The 24,495-nt window shown below is 45.3% G+C and overlaps 1 protein-coding gene across 6 annotated transcripts in view; it reads right to left on the minus strand.

The window, feature by feature from the left end:
• The window catches only part of HIPK2 (homeodomain interacting protein kinase 2), a 183,659-nt gene that overhangs the window by 150,953 nt on the left and 8,211 nt on the right, over positions 1 to 24,495 (minus strand). The gene's annotated exons all lie outside the window — the stretch shown is intronic.

Here is a 24,495-nt window from a genome sequence, read left to right on the forward strand (position 1 = left end):
TTTCAAAAATCCTAGATAATGGGGCCCAGCAGCACCTGGGCCGATGAGAACAGGGAAAGAAACACAGACTTGATCTTTACGTAGACTGTCTCAACTAATCCTCACAACTGCCCCGCGAGGTCATTATTATTATCCTCACTTTGCACAAGAAGCAAGACAGTCAGAGAGACGCACAGGCTCAGCAGCCCACGGTCACACACCGGTCGAATGGCAGAACCAGGTTCCCACACACAGCAGCATTACTCAGAAGCCTGCTTTTTGTCATTAGTAGTATTAGTGACATTTTCAATACCACACACCCTCATTCAAGCGTGATAGGATTATTATTTGTAAAAAGAACAATGGATCCGGAGTTAGAAAACTTGGGTTTCAAGTCTGGCTCTGTATTGTTGACTTTGAGCGAGTCACTTAGTATTTCTGAACACAGGTTTCCTTGTCTGTAAGGGACGCAATGTTTCCCGAAGTATGCTCAGTGTCCTGTCAGCTATTAATACTTATCATGGAAAAAGAAGAAAAAAAATGAGATTCAAACAGTTGAAGAAATGCCGGGGCCAACCCAATGGAGCTGCTTCACTGCAGGACTCCTCGGAGCCTTTAATCCACTAGTGAACACTGTGCATCTCCAAGAGATGGCCACACAACATACTGTGTGACCCAAATGTCTTTACCAAAGGATAACTTCTTTTTTTTCCTCCACACGAAGTATTTTTGGTCAAGAAAGCAGATTGGAAAATACTGACTTGGATAATCCCCAAGGAACCTCCCAGTTCTAACAGTGAATAATTATCTGATTCGTCTCATCCTTCCAACTAGATGGCTCATTTTCTGAGGGCAGGGTGTGCTTCTCTGTGAAATTGACAGGAGGGCGGCCAGGTAGAAGCAGGTCCGAAGGTTCGTTCAGAGGAGCAAAGGGAGCTAGAGACAGCCCCCTGTGGACAGCCGTTCCTATAAAGGACTAGCATACCATGAGATACCTCCCATCCCTTTCTTACTTTTAAAATAAGTAAGCAATATCCAAATGCAACTGGGCTGGCTGTGTTCCCCCAAAGCAAATTTTCTGGGCATTAAAGAGATTTCAACCTGTCTTGACGGACTTAAGAGGAAGAATCAATACTGTCTGTTCATGACCCTTCAACGCCACATCTAAGTCTTTAGGGCCAATCTGTGGGTTGGCAGTTTCACAGATTGGTGGAGACGGCGCTCTGGGTGTGCGAGAGGGGGTGGTCCAGGCCTTCACTGCTCTGCAGGCACCTTTTCCCCTGGTGCGCAGGAAGAAAGGGTCCTAACAATAGAGACCCTGCTGGGCCTTGAGGGATGGTTATACATGCCAAGCTGGAGGGATGGAGGAGGAGGAGGATGGGTGCAAAGGTGAAGGGGCAGCAAAGTATAGAACATGTCTCAGGACACTGAGTACAGTTCTCAGAACAGAGAATAATTTCCAGGTCTTCAAAGGTTTCCCATAAAACTCCCTTCTTTTTAAAGGAGACCCATGATTTTCCTTGGGACATTTTTATATATGACTTAAAATTGCCAGATCACTCTTGGAAAATATGCTACTCATCTTGGCGGTGGCACTGTGGGAAGACGTGAATGTTCTCAGATATATCTCCACGTGGTCCTCAGCCCCAACTTCCAGATGCCCACAGCACAGAATGGAGGATACCCTGGTGCGGTAGCAGCACGAAACAAAAAAACAAAAGACACCGCACAATGACCCCCCTAAGGCCTCCATCTAGAAAAAAGCCCAAGAGTTAGAAATAGAAATAGCCACTGCCCCCATAGATTCATCCAGAGCTCCTTTCCAGACCCCAGCTATCCCCTGCTGTTCCAGGTTCCAGATTTGGGCTCCAGGATCAGAATGGCTCATCAGAATGGCTCTGGGCTAAGAAGAGCTCCGGTCAAGACATCATGGTAGGGCTTAGGACTAAGGATGCTGGGGATTCAACGTCTGAGCAATTAGGTCTAGATGTCACCTCATAGGTTACAGACTTCTGTGAGGAACCTGGAGAGAGGAAGTAACAATGACTGCATCCTATTTAAAAGGGCACGACAGGCACCGTATCCAGAATATATTCAGAACTCTTAGAACTCAACAAGAAAAAGACAAATAACCCATTTTTTAAAAAAAATGGGCAAAGAATTTGAATAGACCTTTCTCCAAAAGACACATACCAACAAGCACATGAAAAATGCTCATCATTATTAGCCATTAGAAAAAGGCAAATCAAAACTACAATGAGATACCAAGAGAATTGAAAACATATGTCCACACAGAAACTTGTACACAAATGTTCACAGCATTATTCATAATAGCCAAAGTGGAAACAACCCAAATGTCCATCAAGTGACTAATGGATAAACAAAATGCGGTACATCCATACGGTGGAGTATTATTAGGCAATAAAAAGGAATGAAGTGCTGATAACATGAAAGAAGTGGGAAAACATTATGCCAAACAAAAGAAGCCAGACGTAAAACACCACCTATTATATGATCCACTTACATGAAATGACCAGGACAGGCAAATCCATAGAGACAGGAGGTAGTTAGTGGTTGCCAGGGACTAGGTAAGAGGGAGGAATGATGGGGAGGGACGGCTAATGGGTGTGGACTTCCTTTTTGGGGTGAGGAAAATGTTCTGGAATTAGGTAGAAGTGATCAATGCACAACTTTGGGAATATACTAAAACCCAAGGAGTTCTGGGTACAAATTAAGGCATTTCAAAAGGGGTAACCTTATGGTATGTGAGTAATATCTCAATAAAACTGTCTAAAACAGGGCACAAACACAAATGCTTGACACATATTATGACCCGATGACCCTGAAAGGGGTCTTACCATCTCCTTTTTACCAGCGAGGTAACTCAAGGATTGTCAAGGAATGGCTAGTCGCCAAGAGTTGGACGGCCAGCCATGTGACAGAGGGGGTTTAAGCTTGGGTCACTAACTCCAAAGGCCACGCTCTGCCCACCTCTCCACGCTGCTTCTCGCTAAGGTGATAAGCTAACTAGCAACTGCAGAATGGTTCCTATGGAAAAAACAGCACTCCCTGGACAAAGAATCACTGACCGACATAAAGTGCTAGTGTGGGAAGTCGTGTTAAAGGGCACCTCGCCAAATCCCTTCAATTTACAGATGAATAAGCAGAGCTTCAAGGCAGTCAACTGACCTGTCCAACCAAGGCGGCAAGGCTGGTGGGAACGTTCACCCCTCTCGTTTTACAGAAGACAAGCTGGTGTATTGTTCACTGCGATTAGTTAGGAATCAAAAGGTAGATGGAGTTCACCCCGTTGGGGCATGCAGGTCAACAGGTATTCAGCAACCTTCAAACACGCCAGTCTCACATCCAGATCCCAGCAAGAAGATCACTCAGGCTGGTTATAGCTCACATTATTCTGCAGTTACCCTGAAATTTCTCTCCCAACCCCAGGAGTGCTCTGAAAAGTCCCACCAGGGTGCGGCTGTTCCAAGGATCCCTCAGCTTTTGAACTACTTAGCAGGAACAGGGAGTTCTGGATTTAGCATTCAAGTGTGAGGATAAAGGCTCAGGAGACTTGAGCAACGTTCCCCCCGCCAATCCGAAGTGACTCTATGGGGAACCACTTGCCAAGGGAAGGAGAGGAGAGCTGGAGCCAAATGAACTCCCACTGTATTATGGGGCCCTGAGTACTCCCAAACTGGGGTTTTTTCATGCCTCCTAAATGTCTCCAAGGGGATGTCCTGTCTTGTACTTAAAATGTCCCAAATCGAGGTCATTACCCTATTCTCAGCCCGCAAACCTACCCCTCTCTTGTTTCCCTTTCTCCCACAACTATACTATCCTCACATTCCCCGAGCAGCCCGGGCGAAGTACCCGGCTTGCCTATCCCATCCTTTCCTCTTCCCGCACTGACTCCTCATCCGCTCCATGCTGGAGTCCGCCTCCTGTGCACGCTCGTGGCAAGAACCGTCCTAGACTCCTTCTGTTTACCGCACTAAGGTCGATCCCGCCCACTAACTAGTCAAGCCCTTCAGAGCAACGAGCAGCCAAGACTATTTAAACACAAAAAAAGAAGAGATGGATGACCTCACATGAACAGGTCATGGAGAGGTTATTAAATAAAAGATAGAGCCAGGAAGAGCAGAGCAGATGGGGCTGTGAGCCACTCCTTGCACGGATTCTGCTGGAACGGAGAGGCACACCAATGCACCGGGCTACTGACTGCATCTGCAAATTATTAATGACTTCAGTGTAGTCCATCTGAACTCTCCATCTGTTGATGGCAACTACAGTCAAATAAGTACATTCAAATGGAAAAGCCTGTGACCTGTGACTTGCTCCGGTCGCACCAAGTTTGACACCCACTGTCCCCCAGCCGTGCCTTGTGCACCACTGCCTGGAGCAGCCCCGGGCTCCCTGGCTGCCCATCCACATCAAGGCCAGCTTTCAAAAACCAGATCAAATAAGGCAACCCTGGTCACTTGGGACCCTCAGGGTTTTCTCCTGATGGTGCTCATCACAAATTACCTTGCATCGCTTGGTATCTTTTGCTGCTTTGTTTAATCCTGGCTGCAATGAGTTTATAAGTTCTTGGAGAAGACAGAGCTGGTGCTCAAGTGGGCTAATCCACTGTGGCACCGTATGAGCATTAGTACTATTAGCCTTCATTGCTTACTGGTATCCCCCAGGTCCCAGGCATGTGGCACCAGCTACCAAACGTGCTGAAGGCTGATGAGCAGTTTTTCTTCCAGCTTCTTCTTAAATGAAACCCCTGCCCTCCAAGACCCAGAAATTCCAGCTGAACATCCACCTGCTCACCGCTCAATCAAGCATACCGCCCCTTCCTTCTGCCACACTCCCTACACTGCTCCAAGCCCAGTCCGCCGGGGGCTGGGGGGAGGGGAGGAGAGGCAGGGACCATTCCGCCACGCAGTGTCTCTGCACGACACCCATCATTTGTCTCAGGGGTTAGAAAAACCTAAGACTGATAAACCCTTTACTTCTCTGTGAAATCAAAATGATAACTACGTAGAGTTGGAGAAAGAAGCGATTTTTAAATTATACTGGGCACTGAGCCAAAAGCCAGTGGTGACACAATGACAAGTCATTTGTCCAGGGCTGGCCAAAAACATTCACGGGGGTGCGCTCTTTTTCACCTAATAATGCTTGGGTTGGGGTTCTGTTTTCGATCCTGAAATATCCCCTGTGCACTCTCTCCAAAACAGCATCCTCTGGCTGCCCATCCCATGCGGGGGCTGCCAGTGCAGAGGGGTGGGGCAAGGGGGCCCCAGTACCTTTTACCAGTCATTTGCACACAACCAGTCTAATACCAAAGACTCCAAGGGAGACCCCCCTGCCTTCAGAGAAGACAGTCTCATCTGGACATCCCTGTGGTCCTAACACTGGGACTACTGGTCCCTCGCGGGCACATCAGAACCCGCACACGCAGCCTGAAAATAAACTCAGGCCACCTGGACCCCAGACCCAGCCTCCTCATGTCCTCCTCGCATTGGTTAATCTGCCTCGCCTCTCTACTGAGCACTAAATACTGTATTTGGGCCCAGCATTAAGCATCTTTTCAGTAAAGCGTCTAGAAGGTTCTGCTGTGTTCTTCACTTTCACTCACACCAGAGCCCCGCTAGCTGAGGACGAGACCACACGTGAGAGTGATCAGTTGGCCCAACCTTCCCATGAAGGCACCCCTGTTCTCTTCTCGGGGTCCTAACCCAATGCTCTGCTTCTGTTCTAGACCCACACTGTCCAATACAGTGGCCACCAGCCACAGCCGCAATTTAAATTAAAATTAAACAGAATTTAAAACTTGGCTCCTCGGCCACACCTGCCACGTTTCAAGTGTTCAACAGCCACAGGTGGCAAGTGGCGGCCATCTTTGTGTGGATCTAGAACATTAAACCAGTGCAGAGCGTTCTATCAGACAAAACTATTCAAGATGGCGACATTTACACTTGTAGGCAGTCAATTTTTTAAAAAACTGACACCTTGTAGCCCTGAAGAAGATGTATTTCCAACCCCAAAGAGCAAACTGCTTCACCTAAAACACCCAGTGAGGTCAAGGTCACCTCAGAGCAAGGTTCTTCATGTAACAAGCACTCACATTCTTCAGACATCGGTCTGCTTGTCTGGACTGCTTGTCTCCTTTCTACTTCCCAACTCTGCCTTCCATCCGACACCACGCTCCGATGGAAACTGTAACCGAAGCATGTGAGTGACTCTCGTTTCTCTCCGGGGTTGGGAAGTCACCGCCTCTCCATGGGCCGGCCCTGTCTGCGTCTGCCAGGGCTGCTGTGACCCCGAACCGGAGACTGGCTGGCTTAACCAACACTACTGTAGCTGTCTCTCCCAGCTCTGGGGGCTAGAAGTTCAAGAGAAGGCATCAGCAGGGTTGGTTCCTTCTGAGGCTGTGGAGGAGACTCTCTCCTAGCTTCTGGTGGTTTGCAGCAATCTTCGGTGTTCCCTGGATTGTGGAAGCATCGCCCCAGTCTCTGCTTTCATGCTCTCATGCAGTTCTCCCTGTGTGTGTGTGTCTGGGTTCAAATTTCCCCTTTTTTATAAGGACACCAGTCATATAGGATTAGTTCATTCCAGTATGAGGTCAGCTTTAATTACATCTGCAATGACCCTATATCCAAATAAGCTCACATTCTGCGGTCCTGGGGGTTAGGACTTCAAATATAAATGTGGGCGGGGGCGGCAGTAGGGTGGGGAGGGAGACACAATTCAACCCATAACAGGCCCTCAAAGCCTCCAAGAAAAAGCACTCCTCCTGGCACACCATCTGTTTTCCATTATTCTATTAATATGAAAAGATCCGTAAGAAGTTACTAGCTACTCAGCTTTGTGGGAGCAGGTGGTGACCCCAGGCAAGAGCTTATACCACATAAGGCTATTTCCATTATACATAAAGTCAGTTCAAGCCCACTATACTAGATTTAACAAGGTCCAAAAACAAAGACAAAAACATAGACTTTGGCAGAAGTGCAAGAAGAAAACTATGACAACTGTCATGGTCACAAAATACGGTGCAGGTAACCTCTGCCATGTTCCTCTGGCCACACACCTCACTGGACAGGTATGTTCTCCAGGAGGTGTGGCCAACACAAATGGGAAACTCTCTCCTGAGCCAGACTCCTTAACAGAGTGCTTAGTCATCACAATCATCACACAAACGACTGCCCGAGCTTGTCAGATGTGAGCATAAAGAACAGAAAGTCATTCACCAGCACAGCGAGCCCAGAAATGTGCTTCAGCTCACGGCCCAAACATCTCAGGGTGGGATAGGAGAGCTATTCATAAATTTAGGTAGCAAGGAACGGAGAAAAACCAACAGGTTCCAGGGCTAGAAAACCTAGTTTGAATCCTAGCTTTGATACTTCCTAGATGAAAAATCTTGGACAAGGCAGTTAACTAACAACCGTAAGCCTCAGTATGCTCATCTGTAAAATGGGGAGCATGAGCTCCACCTCATATGATTAAAGAAAGACCTAGTGATGGCCACCATTCTAATAACTAACCTTTACTGAGTGTTGGTGACGTATTCATGACACCTCCCAAGTCTGTGAGGTAAAGCACCATCTGCCCCAATTTTCTGAACAAGGGAACTTGGGCTTAGAGCCTGGCGCTGGGTCCCTGCGATTGCAAAGCCACACTCCTAACCATTTTACGATATGCCTGGACACAGCAGGAGTTCTATAAAGGCTCGTGCTCTCTGCTTCCCACCCCTCCCCCTTCCCCTGGCATCTGCACAGTGTGTAACAGTGCAGGCCGTACTAGCACTGACCACTCAGATCTGCACAGGGACAGATCAACAAAAGTCACTTGGAGTAAGTATCACCTCTGTCAGGACAGAATTAGTACCTCGTGTGACACTTCCCCAAACCCTCTTCCATAACCTTTTCACTACATAACATCCCTGGCAGTTGGTGGTGTCACTTTACTACTCTCCCCTTCTCCCTACAGCTCTGCCTCAGTCTACCTGCTCATTCTCAACCTCTGTTTATACGCAATAATAAGAGCCAATAATAAGCAACGGGATGGTCTGGCTTTTGACTTCCCCATTCTTTTTTTTTTTTTTTTTAAGATTTTATTTATTTATTTGAGAGAGAGAGAGAATGAGATAGAGAGAGCATGAGAGGGGGGAGGGTCAGAGGGAGAAGCAGACTCCCCGCTGAGCAGGGAGCCTGATGCGGGACTCGATCCCGGGACTCCAGGACCATGACCTGAGCCGAAGGCAGTCGCTTAACCAACTGAGCCACCCAGGTGCCCCCTGACTTCCCCATTCTTTTTAACTGCCAGCCTGTATACAGAGGACACCGGCCCTGTGTAAATGGTGGTTTCTTGGTTATGGACTCATGGTTTTAACACTTAGGCTTTGTCCCTGGGAGTGGTTAAATAAAGATAGATATTAGCACAGTTTTCCACCCAATTATCCTATTTACAAAAATAGAACTCTCCTCTGTGAGTGTTTCAAATAGAGTCCTTAATTTCTACAGAAGCTGTCAACCTTACCAGGTCGATTCCTAAAGCCTCCATCAGTGAGCAAGAACACAGCACGGTCAGCAATGGAATATATCCCTGAGCTGTCTCTCCATATATACATACATACATACAGGTGTATATACATACTATTATGAGAGTGTATATAGACAGACACACATACCAGGTAAAAGAAGTAACACTTATGAAGGCTGTCCAATGGATATGGAGACCAGCAGTTCGGCTGAGTGTTTTGTGTTCTAGCATTGCATCGAACTGCACCCGTCGAAGGCTAGAATTCCTTTTGCTGAGTTGCATTTTTGATGTTCTGCCTTGAGCTTCCAATCAGGAAGCCCACAACTGTGACAAAGAGCTGTGAGAACCCAGCTGTTTATCAGCTATGGGAATGTTACACCCTGTTCATGATGCTACTGGGTTCTTCTAGATAAAAAAAGTGCACCTGCAAAATTTAGTTTAAAAAAATGGGGCGCCTACAGGCCACCTGAGTAGCACGGTGGATAGAGCATGCAACTCTTGATTTTGGCTCAGGTTGTGATATCAGGGTTGTGGGACAGCCCCACATCGGGCTCTGCACTGGGCATGGAGCCTGCTTAAGATTCTCTCTCTCTCTCAAAAAAAAAGGAGGGGGGGGCTGTGCACCTGGCTGACTCAGTTGGTAGAGCATGCAACTCTTGATCTCATGGTCATGAGTTCGAGCCCCACGTTGCGGGGAGAGTTAACAAACAAATACTCTTTGCTTCTCTTAATGACTCAGTATGTCTTCTTTCTCTGGCAGCAAGAATTACTGAATTAACCACATTTCCCCCTTCTCTTTGACCCTATGAAGCTCAGAGACAATATGAGACTCAGCTAGAGCTAGGTAGAGGATCTCACTGTCTGAGCATCTGTGATACTTTTTCCTCCTGGTTTTGAATTTTTATATTTGTATTTTTCCTGTTCCTGTTCTTAAATTCTTTTTTGTAGTGTACCGGTTATTATAGTATATGTGCTTATACTATAAAACAAAGCATAATTTGTAGAATAAGGTGAGGTGTACTTAGTTGAATAGAACTCAATGAAAATAATGACCATAGTAAATAGAGCCAAATTTGGAGAATGCCCATAGGTAAAAAAAAATATGATGCAATCAGAAAAAAAGGGAAAATAATTAATATGTTGAAGCAGACACCGTAAGTTGTCTTCCTAACAGCCATTCCCGCTTTCTCCTCTGGCGGAACCCTGATTTAGTTCAAATGTCACCCCCAGCACCACCACCACCTTCAATCACCTTCCCTCTAGTGGCTCAGGAGCCCATATTGATTAGTCTAAGCTAAGCACTTCCTGTGCCTGGGAGGCACTGATCTGGGCTGGGCTGTTAGCAGTTCTACCCAAGAGAAGGGAGAAGAGACAGCCGGGGGCCTTTAGGGAAGGTTTCCTTGTTTGATGAATGGTTTATTTGGATGGATGGATGGACAGACAGACCGATGGACAAACATGGATTTCTGCAGGTCCAACCACACACCAATTTTTACCATCATTAAGTGCTAGGCACTAAACCGCACACTTTGCGAGATGTAAGGATAAATGAGAAATGACAGAGGGCTGGACGAGGTAGATGCCGTAAGAACCACAACACTCCTCGAAACACTCCTCCAGATGTAGGTCTCCAGGTGCTCCCTTGAGCCACAGGAAGGCTAGAAGGTTAATCTCGGATAAATGCTTTGAGAAACTCTCCGTAAGTACCCAAAGTTCCACCACCATACAGTCATAGCTCTTGCGCTTCCTCAAAAGAAGAAAGGAAGAGGAAGGGAAGGAGAGAGGGAGGGATCCCCGGGAAGCTTGCTAGTCCGTTCCAAAGCACAACTGCGTTTTCTCCGGGCCAGGGAATGGTGCTTCGACATTGAAATGCAACTGCGCTCGGGTCACCGGCAATCTGCTTTTTCTCTTAGAGACACCAGACACACGTGGGCACACCCACATGCTTGGAAACTATTTTAAATGTTCGCCGACCCACCCACTCAGCCGCCCCCTCCCCCACACAGACCCATCTTCTGGTGGAGCCGGGACTGAAGTCCAAGTGCTCTTACGTCTCTCCTTCCTCGCCGCCTCCCAGCCGCCACGGCCCCCCAGATGTCGCTGGTCTCCCGCCCAGTCCTTGTTCCTCTCGAAGTCTCGGGGACACCCACTGAGGTGTCCTGCAGACACCTGAAATGCAATGCACCACACAGCTCTTCTCCACACTCCGAATTATGCTGCACATGGCCAATAAAAGAATGTTCTCTCATATTCTAGTAACCCCCAACGGCCAGACTCTGCATGGCCTCCCCTGGCGCGCGTGAAGTCTGTCTTATGCCTTCTGTCACTCGAGGTGTCTGTACGTGATTTCTTGCTTCCGCACTCGCCCCCCTCCCTTCTGCACCAAATCACAGCCGTCTCACCTCTGAACCGCGGGGAACCCAAAATCTGCCTGAGAGCACCCACAGCTAATTTCTTGAGGTTAGGACCACTTCACCCGAGAGCCCCTCAGGCCTCCTATCTTTAAAAGGCTTCTTTGGCTTTTGAGGACGGGATTCTCCAAAGTCACCTCCGACAGAGCAAATCCTATCCCTCACCGACCCGTATCTCCGGGCAGCGGAAACCAACACAAGCAGCCGTGCTGAAGCTGGCGGAGAAGCGGCCGCGGCCGCCCTGCTCCGGGAGGAGGGGATTCCCGGGGCCGGCCCCCCAGCCCGACTGCAGACGTCCCGACGGCCCACACGAGCCTGCCGCCGCCGCGGCCTACACGTCTGCACACCAGATTTCATCACGACGGGGCCTGCGTGAGCAAGGAGGCAGACGTGAGCATTCGTGCGTCCTCACTCCCGGGAAATTAGTGTGTCCCACCAGTGCGTGTCCCACCAGAGGGCGTCTCTACCTACGCTCAGAGGAGCCCAGGGGGGCATCTGTCCCAAGGCTCTTCCGACGGTCTTTCAAGAGCCCCAGAGGCATGGTTATGTTTTCTCTCCTGTTTTCAGCTGAACCACCTGGCACAGGGCTCCACACACAGTGGGCCTCGAAACCGTGCCGCCTTCATGGGACGGAGGGCAGCGGCAGTCACAGGTGTGCCCTGAGAGAAGCCTCTGGTTTAAGCCGGGTGGCAGGTAATAAAAACCCAGGTTCCAAAGGAGCTCAACCGAAGGGGCTGGCTCGTCAGCTGGACTGGAGATCAGAGAGGACGAGCGACCACGGGAGACTCCCCACATCTCGTACTGCTCTGCAGACGAAGAACACCGTGGCACTCACCTGAGATCGGGAGCGTAGGAGGAGAAGGGGAAAGATCAGTGGAGAAAGATAGCAAATGTCATGAGTGGTAAAGCAAATTCGGAGTTGGGACCATGCAGAGAGAGGAAGATCTCTGGGCTCGGCATGCATTTGTTCCAGCAAGATACAAAAAGCCATGTGCATTTAGTAGCAAGCCTGCCTTAAAAAACATTTTTTTTTTTTTTTAGGTTGAGCACAATAGGGAAAGTGCAAAAGTAAAACTTATGAATGACCTTTTTTTTTTTTTTTAAGATTTTATTAAGTAATCTCTACACCCAACATGGGGCTCGAACTCACAACCCCGAGCTCAAGAGTCTAATGTTCTACCAACTGAGCCAGCCAGGCGCACCTATGACTCTTCACACTTCTGAAAACGACCACTTTGAGGACTGAAGGACCGGGTATTTGTGCACATGTGCACATGCATACACACTAGCACACGCACACACCCCACAATTTTAAAGGTCATCTAGTCCAATCACCCATTTTATACTGGACCCTACTCTCCAGCAGGCCCAGCAAAAGATGCTCATCTTGAATTCCTCCCAAGGAATCACTCTTCTCCAGAACTGTCCATTTGTGGGGAGACTGCAGCATTACAATGTTCTTCCTGACAGTCTGATTAAATCTACTCCCTGTGGCTTTCAAATCATTGGTTCAAGTTGCATCCACAGCTACCTTTCTTTTTCCCAATCTATCTGCCCTTCAGATATTGCTTCTGTCTCATACAGTTCAATTCTCGGTTCCTTTAAGACAAATGTTTCCTCACAGCAAATGCATGTGTTTTGACCCGTGGCCTACCTTCCCCATCTCTCAGGCCCAGACACTTTAGGGAAATCAATCTGTCTCAGTCAATGAATGAAGAAATGAATCAGTGAATTAATCAATCTTTCTCTCCCTCTTACCCTCAACCCAAACATATCTAATAATATAAGGGTAACAATTATGTTCAAAGTCACATATTTTGAACAAAATTGTGGCGATATAAAAATCCAGGATTGTCGGCCTCTAAATAAATCCTTGGACAGTGTCCCAAAGTCTCCTGCACGCACACGCTCACACACTCACTCTATTTTTATAATTAAAATATCTTTCTTCATACACTGAAATTAAGGAAAAATAATCATTTCTTGTTCCAGGTTATTTTACTGACGTTTAATTATTTCCCTTTTCCTATAAAAAAAATAGGTTATTTTGGCTATGTTCTCTTTTTTAAAAAAAATTTAATATAGACATTAGGTTCACAGCAAAAATGAGCAGGAGGTACAGAGATTTCCCATATACTCCTTGCCCCCACACACGCATCAACTATACTGTTAAATATTCTTTTTTTTTTTTTTTAAGATTTATTTATTTGAGAGAAAGAGAGAGTGCGCACAGAGAGGGAAAGAATCTCCAGCAGACTCCCCCCTAAGCAAGGAGCCCAAGGGAGAGCTTGATCCCAAGACCCTCAGATTATAACCTGAGACTAAACCAGGAGTTCGGACGCTCAATGGACTGAGCCACCCAGGCACCCCATGCTGTTAAATATGCCTTAAGGCTGGCTGGAGACCTTAATCTTAATTGATAGTCCTCATAGATGCAAACGACCAGTTAGAAGACAATGACTTTGTTTATAATAAATTTGAGATCTCTACATAAGCTCTACACAAATAACTTTAAACGTTAGGAAAGTACAAACAAAAAGAACACATGGAAAGAAAACATGATCTTAGATGAGAAGACTCAACCTTGTAATTTGTAAATTTAATGTGATCCCAACAGAAATGCCAACAGGTTTTTCTGAAATCAAGACATGTAGATTCTCAAATTCATATGGAAAAACAAGGAGGATAGCTAGGAAAACTCTGAAAAGGAAGAGCAATTGGGAAGAACTTCCATATCTTTCAGATATTAAATAAAAGACAGCATACACCTCAATAATGGACAACAGACGGACCGATGGAAAAGTATAGTCTAGAAACAGACCCCATGCTATAGGAATTTAATACATGATAAAGTAGACATTACGATACTGTGGGGAAAATATAAGCTTTTCAATAAATGGTGTTGGGACAACTGAGTATTGAAAAAACATAAAGTTGGCTCCAAACCTCAGAACATACCTGAGTATAAACAACCACATGAACCAAGATGTAAGTGGAAAAGATGAAATGACAAAAGTGCCAGAAGGACCTTAAAAACCTGAAATAGGAAATGTCTTTCTGATTCTGACTCAAAACACAAAAGCTGTAAACAAAAAGATAAATTTGATTACATAAAATTAAACAGACTTTTGAAGGGCAAAGTCATCACCATAAGGAATCAAAACACATACAGCCAACTGGGAAAAAATATTTGCAACTCATATCACAGGCAATATATAAAGAGCTCTTAGAAATAAAGAAGACCAACAACACAGTAGGAAAATGTATAAAGTTCAAAACACAGTTCACACAAAAATATATATATAATGACATTTAAACAAATGAAAAGATGCTCTACCTCACTTTTAAAAGAAATATAAATTGAAACTACATCAAAATATCATTTTTCACCTATCAGCAAAAATCCAAAAGTTTGACAACAGATTCTGTAGGTAAAACTCTAAGGAAATAGGTGTGTTCTTCTGTTGCTTGTGTGAGTGCAATATAGTACAAATTCTAACAGGAGGAATTTGTCAGTATCTTTAAAAAAAAATTATAGACGTACTCACTCACCCTCTGACCATACAGTCCCACTTATAGGACTATATGCCACAGATACGCCGGCATGAGTATGAAATGACACATATATAAGATTATTCTTTACAGGCGGTTTGTAAATAGCAGAGGAGTAGATACAATCCAAGATTGTTAGTGTCCCATAAACCATAGTATGTCAACAAAATGGAGTACTTTGTGACCATAAAAAAAACTGAAGATAATCTCTACCTACTAATAGGGAGAGTGCTAGAATACATTATTAAGAAAAAACAGTTAAGATATAGAATAGATAACGTATGTTACCTTTTGTGTAAACAAAGGAGAAGAAGAGTATATATACATACACACACATAATCTGAATCTGCAAAATGAAAGACTCAAAAGGGTTAATTAACAAGACACTAACAAAAATGGTTATCTATGAGGGAACAAGGCAAGAGCTCATTGTGCATCTTTCTATAGCAGTTGTGCCCCCTCCCCCATCCAGGATTTCACTTTCCTTACTTTCAGTTACCCAAGGTCAACTGCAGTTGAGAAGCAGATAATCTTCCTTCTGACTATGGTCAGAAGGTCAGTAACAGCCTAAAGCTACGCAGCAATGCCTACGTCACTCACCTCACTTCATCACATCACGCAGGCATTTTTATCTTCTAACATCATCACAAGAAGGGTACAACAATAAGATATTTTGGGAAAGAGAGACCACACTCACATAACTTTTGTTACAGTACATCGTTACAATTGTTTTATTTTACTACTGGTAACTGTTGTTACTCTTCTACTGTGCCTAATTTATAAATTAAACTTTATGATAGGTATGTATCATAAAATACAGCACATACAGGGTTCAGCACTATTCACTGTTTCAGGCATCCACTGGGGGTCTGGGAACATATCACCCACGGATACAGGAGACTACTGTAGTTTAATTATTTTAACTTTGAAACATAAAGAAATGTAGAGAAAATAACTTAACAAATCCCTACATATCTTTCATCTAGATTTAATATCTACATAGTTTTGACCTTTCAGTCATGTAAATGCACTCCCTATCTCAAAAAAGCTAAATTTAAAAATTTCTTAAACTGAGAAGAAATGGAAAGAAATGAACCTAACATATGTCAAACTGGTGACACCATCACCCTGAGGAAGAATTTATTTTTAGGTGCTTTAGAACACAGTTTTTAATTACCCATCCTTAGTTGGACACATTCTCAGGACAACAAAAATTACAAAGATGTGTTAAACTTTCCTTTGTAGTTTTCGGTGTTTATAATAATATCGGTATTGGTATTTCAAAACTTTATTCTTACAAGTTAAACAAGAAATAAAGATTTTCTGTAGAACATAAAGGACTTACAATGATAAAATTGAGGAAACTGAGTGAAAGCACAGGAAAATGTCAATTGAAACTCTAACTTTTTAACAGTATGTATTTTTTAGTTCCATTCACCGAAATTCCTTAGAAACAAGTCACCTCTGTAGCAATAACCACCCCTAATGCATGGACTGTGGTCTCTAATACCACTGTCCGAGACCACCGAAAAGTCCAAGATGAGCCTGGGGCGTCTTGTGCCATTTAGTAAGAAAGCTTTTTGGATTTATGGAGGTCCTGTCGAAACATCACAGCAGCGAGCTGAAGGGGTCTCACTGCCTGAGGATGTAACAAAAAGATTAACAATTAAAACACACCAAATCAATAAAAACCCATGCCTGTACAATGATAAAGAAAAAGACAGAAAAAAAAAAAATCATTTCTCACTATTTGAAAAGGCTATTACACAATTCCTTTCTTTGAAAATTAATGATTAAGGAGAGAGGATTAGCAAAGATCCTGCCTTTCCCATTGGAACTATTCTTTCAGGGTAACCAGGCAGCCCCCAAAGATGAGAGAGAGCTCTACTTTATACAAGAAATGAAAGAATTACAAAAACATCATTTCACAAAAACCTAATGAATGTATGATGATAGACAAGACTTATTTGGCGCTACAACCATTTGGTAAATAGTCTATATATCAAAGTTATACCATACAGATCACTTTTAGTGTCAAAAGGACAAACAACTGGAGAGTAGAGGGTTCAGGGCTACCACAACCCTAATCCACGGGGTCAATTTAGCTTCACTAATAGTAGGTCAGTGGAAGGTAAATGAAGCGCACAGAATCACCTCCAGGGTATTCTAGCGTAAAATGGTGAACTTGAACCCGTGAAACCTTTAGATAACAGCAAATGCAGGGGATGGGGAGAAGCAAGCTCAGCCCTGCCCTAAAAAGAAGCAAGCCCACAGGGGTGGCTGGGTGGCGCAGTCGGTTAAGTGTCTAGCTCTTGGTTTCGGCTCAAGTCATGATCTCGGGGTTGTGAGATCGAGCCCCATGTTGGGCCCTATACTCAGCTTGGAGTCTGCTTGAGATTCTCTCTCCCTCTCCCTCTGCCTTCCCACTGATGCTCTCTCTCTCTCTTTCTCAAATAAGTAAATCTTTAAAAAAAAAAGAAGAAGAAGAAGGAAGCCCATAGATCGAAAAGGTAAGAGCTTCTCCAGGCAACTGCCCATTTCTTCAGTGAGAGACTAGGCCAGACTGAGAGACTAAAAGGAAATTACCACCAGAAATAGTGCATGGTTCCCAATTAGATACTGATTTCAACAAACCGGCTTCAAAGGACATTTGGGGGCCAATTCAGGAAATCTGAATATGGACAAAGAATTAAATGAACTTTACTGAAATACAAGGCTGGAAACTACTCATTGAAAAAAACAGATTATAAAACAGTACTATATCTAACCTCGGTTTTTCTGAAAAAGTATTTGTACATATAAATGCACAGAAAAGACCTGCAAGGTATAACTGTGGTAATCTGAGTACACACACGTGCATGCATGTGTTGTGTGTTTTGCTTGCCTTTATTTTCTAACTTTTTATAATGCAGTAGTATTTCTATAATAATATATTTGGAAAAAAGAAATTAAATAGGCTTTAAATCTCACCATGCTAATCTACAAAAGGCCATCTAAGAAACGATGTGTTATCTTTCCAAAATATGCTGTCTGCCCATCTCTAACATGCAGGATTCTTGGAATGACTTGGGAACAATCTTTAATGTGGAACTGCATTGCTAACATGATTCTCTGACAAATCAAAGATCTCCTCCCCAGACTAATACTGTAGTCAGTCTTTAAAAGAGGTGCCAAATGCCTCCTCGCAAGCACACTTGACCCCCCACTTTGCTGTGAGAAGACACTACTGGCAGAGTTCAAAAACCCTCCAGGAGCAAAGGGAGCCTAGCAGGACTTAACACAGCACTCAAGTCCCAGCGAGAAACCACGGGACTGGATATACCTGTTGGCAGAACGCACCCTTGGACAATAAAGACACATTCACACCCATTTACAAATCCACTTCTCAGGATGACTTTTCTCTGCAACCATCACTCTCAATTTTAGAAGACACACTGTACACTCTAAAAGGGTGACTTTTTCAGGTCTCTATGTTGTAGCTTCATACAAAATTCTGTGTGAACAAGACTGGGTTCCCGATCAGTCATTGATTTAGCAAGTCTTAGGAAGTGTGTGCAATGTGTGTGAAGGCACCTTGAGCAGAGAATGGACACACCACAGACGTGTTCTTTCCCTCCCGGAGCCTGCAGTCTAATGGGGGAGGCAGGTGGAAGATAAACCCTAAGTGCTGCGAAGGAAAAGAACAGGGTGCTTCGAAATTAGAAGAGGGGCGTCTAATTCACACAGGAGGAAGTGACATTTTGGTTATGACTGCGGAGTGAGCAGCAGTGAGTCAGGCAAGAGACAGAAGAGCCCAGGCAGGGAGACTGGGAGCAACGGTGCAGGAAACAGCTGGGGAAGTCACAGACCTGGAGAGGCCTGGACAGGGTGAAGAGGGGGAGCCTGGCATAAAATGAGACTGGACAACTCAGCAAGGGACCGTGTTGGAGCCACGATATGCAAGATTTGGGGTTTTATCTGAAGTGTGATGGAAGCGGTTGGACATCTGAAGTGGGAGAGGGATCAGATTTAATGTGCACTTAAGATCACCATGGACAACAGCTGGAGGCTCGAGAACGGACACAGGGGATGAGCAGGTCAGGAAGAGCATCAAGATAGGACACTGTGGTGGGTTAGACTGGGCTAGCAGCGTCCTAACTGCAGCCTGAGGGCCGATCCAGCCAAAGCCTGTTTTTGCAAATAATGTTTTACTGGAACTCAGTCCCACCCACCCACTGTGGTGTCTAGAGCAGCTTTCACGAGTGCAGAGCTGAGCAGCTATCCCAGAGACCGGCTGGTCTGCAAAGCCTAAAATACAGTTGACCCCTGAACAATGCAAGTTTGAACCGTACAAGTTCACTAATACGCGAGTTTTTTTTTTACAACCGAGTCCCGAAAATGTATTTTCTCTTCCTTATGATTTTTCTTAATAACATTTTCTCTTCTCTAGCTTAATCTATTGTAAGAATACAGCATATAATACACATACAAAATATATGTCCATCAACTGTTTATGTTATCAGTAAGACTTCCCATCAAAAATAGGCTATTAATATAGTTTTGGGGGAGTCGAAAGTTATACGTGGATTTTGATGCCCCTAACCCCATGTCACTCAAGGGTCAACTGTACCTCCTATCTGGCCCTTTCCAGAATGAGTTTGCTGACCCTTGGGCCAGGGGATGGCAGTATAGAGAGAAGTGGGCAGGTTCACCATATACAAGTGGGCCTTCATTATTCACGGATTCCGTATTTGCGAATTCACCAACTCACTAGAATTTATTTGTAATCCCACAATCAGTACTCAGAGGGCGCTTTCCCAGTCATTCCCAGACATGCCTGATGCACGCATTCCCAGCGGAGGTCACACGAGGCCATGCTCTGCTTTCTGGGTTCTGTTCTTGTACTGTAGGCAAGTATACCTTCCACTGTCTCTTTAGTACCGTGTTGCTCACATTTTTTGGTGTGGTTTTTGTTGGGGATTTAAAATGACGCCCAAGCATAGTGCTGAAGGGCTGTCTAGTGTTTTTCAATGCAAAAAGGCTGTGGTGTGCCTTACAGAGAAAATACTTGTACTGGTAAGCTTCATTCAAGCACGAGCTAATAGTCCTACAGCCTGTGAGTTCAATGTTAATGAATTAACAATATATGTTAAAGAAGATGTCCTTAAACAGAAGCACACACAGAGAAGGTTATGTATTGATCGGCTGATGAAAATATGACCAGAGGCTTGCAGGAGGCTAACCTAGGAGCACTGGTCCAGTATTTGCTAATTCAGTGTTTGTGGCAGCTTTACAGAACATAACTCTGGCAAGAAACAAGAATGGCTATATTTGGGAGGCAAAAATCAATACAATTTGGTGATGGATTAAATGTGAAGTAAAATGAAGTCAAGAATGACTCCCAGGTTTCTGATGTCAACTGCTGGGTGGAAGATGATGCCATTTATGGAAATAAAAAAATCTGGAAAAGGCACATATTTCAGAGGGCTGACCCAAAGTTTTTTTCTTTGTACACATTAAATGTGATACCTGTGGGACATCCAAATAGCGATGGCAAATAGATTGTTGGCTCTATGACTTTGGAACTCAAAATGTAAATCTAGGTAGAGATAAAAGTTTGGGAGCTCCTGATACACATAGATGGTACTGAAAGCCTTTGGGAATGAGGAGGGGGGGCCAGTCCCTAGAGCAGTGAGAAACTCTTCCTTCCTGAATGAAGGGGTGGGTGCACAAGGCATTAGGTGGCTTGATTTGTTTAATATAAAAATACTTTGGGGAGGAACATAATCTTGGTGGCACATATCTAGAACCCAGATAAATGTTCATATCCCTCGACTTACTAATTCTACTTTGGAGAACCTATCCTAAATTTCAGACACCTTAATGTTATGCTGAAAACACTGAGAAATAGCTCATGATAGTAAAATCAGAAATAACCTTAACATTTGGGGAATGTTACACTGACAAAACTATTGACGTTTTCCTCTATAAATTCTTCTACAGATTCTAAGCTTAGAAATTTCAACTCCTCCAGAGGTTTAATAAATATCCACTTCTATTTCTTTCAAGCTTACAAAAACAAACAAACAAACAAACAAACCCAAAACCGGATTATTTCCCCTTACCTACTCAAAGGCACACTGCTTCGGGGCAGGGGTTTCAGTCAGTTTTGTTCACTGCAGCACACCCAGCACCTAGAACACTACCTGGCATGTTGAATGTGCTCCACAGATTTTTGTTGAATTTAACATTTTATTTATTTATTTATTTATTTTTAAGATTTTATTTATTTATTTGACAGAGAGAGACACAGCGAGAGAGGGAACACAAGCAGGGGGAGTGGGAGAGGGAGAAGCAGGCCTCCCACTGAGCAGGGAGCCTGATGCGGGGCTCGATCCCAGGACCCTGGGATCATGACCTGAGCCGAAGGCAGACGCTTAACGACTGAGCCACCCAGGCGCCCTTGAATTTAACATTTTAATCATGTAGAATTTATGTTGGTATAATGATGTGAGGTGAGAATATCCATCGAGATTTTTCAAATTGCTATCATATGGTCCCACTCCCATTTGTTAAATCAGGTTTCCTTTCGCCCACTGCTTCGTGGCACCTCCTTCATCATCTATTAAATGCTCACAGACAACAGGGCCTTAAATCTGGCTCACGCATTCCACCCCACGGATGGGTCTGTCAAGCTTCATGCCAAATTTGATGCTTTATGGCTTGTTTTCACGCACCGTAGAGCTAGCCCCTTCGCTCCTCTCCTCTTTCAGGCCTGACTGTTCTATGCCCACCACCTCATCTTTCAAGAAGACTCACAGAAGTCAGTTTCTCAAGTTTTAAGACATTTATGTAGATTTTGATTCAAATGAAGAACATCTACATTTGGAGAAAAACCGAAGAAGAGCATATTTCCATATTTTACTCCCTCATCGAGGAAGGGGTTGGGAGGCCCTTCCGCCTTGGGTCTCTAGCCCGGTGGTCAGGGGCGCCAGCTCTGGATCCAGGCTGCCTAGGGTCAATGTCAGCTCTACCACTCTCAAGCTGTGGAGCTTTCCTGGACTTCTGTATAACATGATGGTAGCATGAACCTATCCTACAGCTCTGCTTCAAGGATTCAAGGAATTAATGCATGTAAAACCTTACAACAGAACCAGCAGCAGCTAGGGCCTGACAGGCATTAGCTGCCGTTTTCATCTTTTCATAATGTTTTTTTTCCTTAGAGGTCTCAGTAATTCTCAGATGTTTTATCTGTTTTGCTGCTCAAAGGGGGTTCATGTCTCAGCTGCCTGTTACTATATCCATCCTGTGCGCCAGCCACCAGACTAAACGCTAGATCATCATGTCAACGTGATCCTGTTTGATGAAGAGAAGGCAAATGGGACAGTAGAGCTTCAGGGAGGTGTGTGTGACATTAACACTCTAGAACCATCTGCCCCCCTCTCCAGGGATCCTAATCGCCAATCTCCTTGCTGTATGGTGCACGGACCACAAGACAAGAGCGTGCGCTGGTATCAGGCGGGGTACAAGCCCTGCCTCTACCAGTTGCTGTCTATGAGACCTGAGACACATTATTTAACATCTCTAAGCCTCAATATCCTCTCTGCAAACAGAGATCACAGAGCTCTTTACGTCAGTTAATGGAGATATATTATTACTGCGAGAATGACACCTGCCCAGTCTACTCTGGGACCCCAGGGCCAAACTAGATAGCGAAAGACTGGCTGACTCTGCTGGACCAAGAGACAGTAGCTCAGGCCCTGGAGAAGATGGGGTCTCGTCTCTGCTGAGACAGAGGCAGGAATGCCAGGGGCTGGACCTGCACATTGTCCTATGGCTTCAGGAAGTTTCTGCCACCAAAGGGCAGGAGAACTGAAAATAATGCTAATGTCAGTTCTCAGACTCTCACTCCTTCAAGGAAGCTGTAATCAAAACTACCACCATTTTATTTTAAACAGGTACTGACTGGGACGCCTGGGTGGCTCAGATGGCTAAGCGACTGCCTTCAGCTCAGGTCCTGATCCCAGGGTCCTGGGATCGAGCCCCACATCAGACTCCTGGCTCAGCGGGGAGCCTGCTTCTCCCTCTCACTCTGTCTCACCCCCTGCTCATGCTCTCTCTCTGTATCTCTGTGTCTCAAATGAATAAATAAAATCTTAAAAAAAAAAAAAATAAACAAACAGGTACTGATTTTACATTCTGAATGCATTCATTCTAAACCAGGGGTTCTCAATCAGAAATGCAAATTCTCGAGCCCCACCCCAGGCCTACTGAAACAGAAACTCTGAGGGCGGGGCCCCCTGATGAGTTTTAACAGGCCCTCCAGGTGACGGAAGATGCCAGAAGTCACAGAACCACCTCTCCCAACAAGGCCCAACACAAATGGGCCCAAACGAGGGTTCCACGTGTCCCTCCACTTAGACCCTCATACCCACAAGTATGTCAAGGCGAATACACAGCCAAGATACACAAAGTCAAAGAACAAACAGGTAGGTTAAGGAGCCTGGCCGTGGGCAGATGAGGGTGGGACAGAGAGGTGAGATGACATCAAGGAAGGAGAAGAGTAGGAGAGGCTGTGCACCTCAAGGGCTCAAACAGACAAAACAGAAAAGCCGTAGGATTTACTAGGCTCTCTGTCAAGTTTCACTGTGGGAGGGACATACTGGTTACTGAGCTACCTTAGCAAGCAACAGGAAATGGGTCAGTTTCATCAACTCTGCTTTATGGAGCGACCAGAGTCGAAGATCAAGGTTGAGGAGGGAAAGAAAGGAAAGCTAACTATCCAGTGAAGCAATCACCAGCCATGACTTGTATAAACAGGAAACATTTCAAGTTGCTTTTGTTGCCCCAGATTTTACAGCAAGAAGTCCCCTTATCAGCACTGCCCTTAGAACAGGGGAGAGGCAGGGCTCCAGCCCTGGACCCCTTACTTTCAAGGTCCCAGCCCCGTCCCCCTAGGGGAGGGATGTCCCCCAGGTTAAGAGGTGAGCCCCCTCACAGGCTGGGCACTGTGCTCTTCCAACCATGCTCTAGGTCCCTGGGACCCAGGCCTTCCCCAGGGACCCTGGGTGCAAGTTTTGGTCAGGTCAGCGAGAAAAAAATGACTCTAAACTGTACCTGGAAGATCAGAATTTAAAAAAAAAAAAAAAAGCTGCTTAATAGACTCTGAGGTTCTCTGAAACTCATCATGGTTCTACTGGTTTCTCTTCTGCGATTTTTCTGTTTTTGTTAATAAGTAGCTCAGGATGACAAGCTGCAAACTTTCTCAGAGAAACATGAGGAACAACTTCCTAAGAGAAGACTCTAAGCGCTGGAGCTGACAGCAGGTGACCTTGCCTTCCTTGGGAAAGGGGGAAATAACTCCCTCTGGATGAGCTCAGGGAGGTGCCATGGGCTCATCAGGGCCCAGGAGAAGCCCCCCCCCCAGCAGCCCCCTTACAGGTAGGTCTGGGGGGAAAAGGTGAGTGGCTCCGACAGCCTTGTTGGAAACACAGCCCCTGGACCTCCAGCTGGTAGCGCAGCCTAGGGAAGCCCCCATTCGGTGTTCTGAGCCTTTTATGCACACTGCCCTGGGGGACGAGAACCCCAGCTCTGCCTCCTCCCTTCGCTCTAGGGGACATTAGGGCAGCCTCTTCACTGCTCTGGGCCTCAGTTTCCCCCTGTGTCAAAGGTTGGTACTAATGTGTGAAGATCCCACTGGGTTTACACTGTGCCCAGTAAGAGCCTGAGCTACTCTGATCTCAATGTTGAATGTGAGAGAGCCTATAAAAAGAATAGATTCTTTAGAAAAACAGGATAAATATCGTGATATTGCCAACCCCTGCAAGCTTTCCTGATGGCCATAAGGTGTGCAGAGGAACGCGGAAAGGAACAAATATGTATTGAACCCTTTTGGGTCAGGCCTGCTGAGAAGGGCTCTATGCATGTTCTCCTATGTGACCCCAACCAGAGTCCCCGTTCCATCTCCACGGTGCTCACACCTCCCAAGGCAGCACACAGCCCCCCAGCATGGCTCACCCTCTGGCTGCCTCATTCTACTGCCATA

The sequence above is a fragment of the Halichoerus grypus genome, chromosome 12 (assembly GCF_964656455.1).
Source record: "Halichoerus grypus chromosome 12, mHalGry1.hap1.1, whole genome shotgun sequence".
Lineage (NCBI taxonomy): Eukaryota > Metazoa > Chordata > Mammalia > Carnivora > Phocidae > Halichoerus > Halichoerus grypus.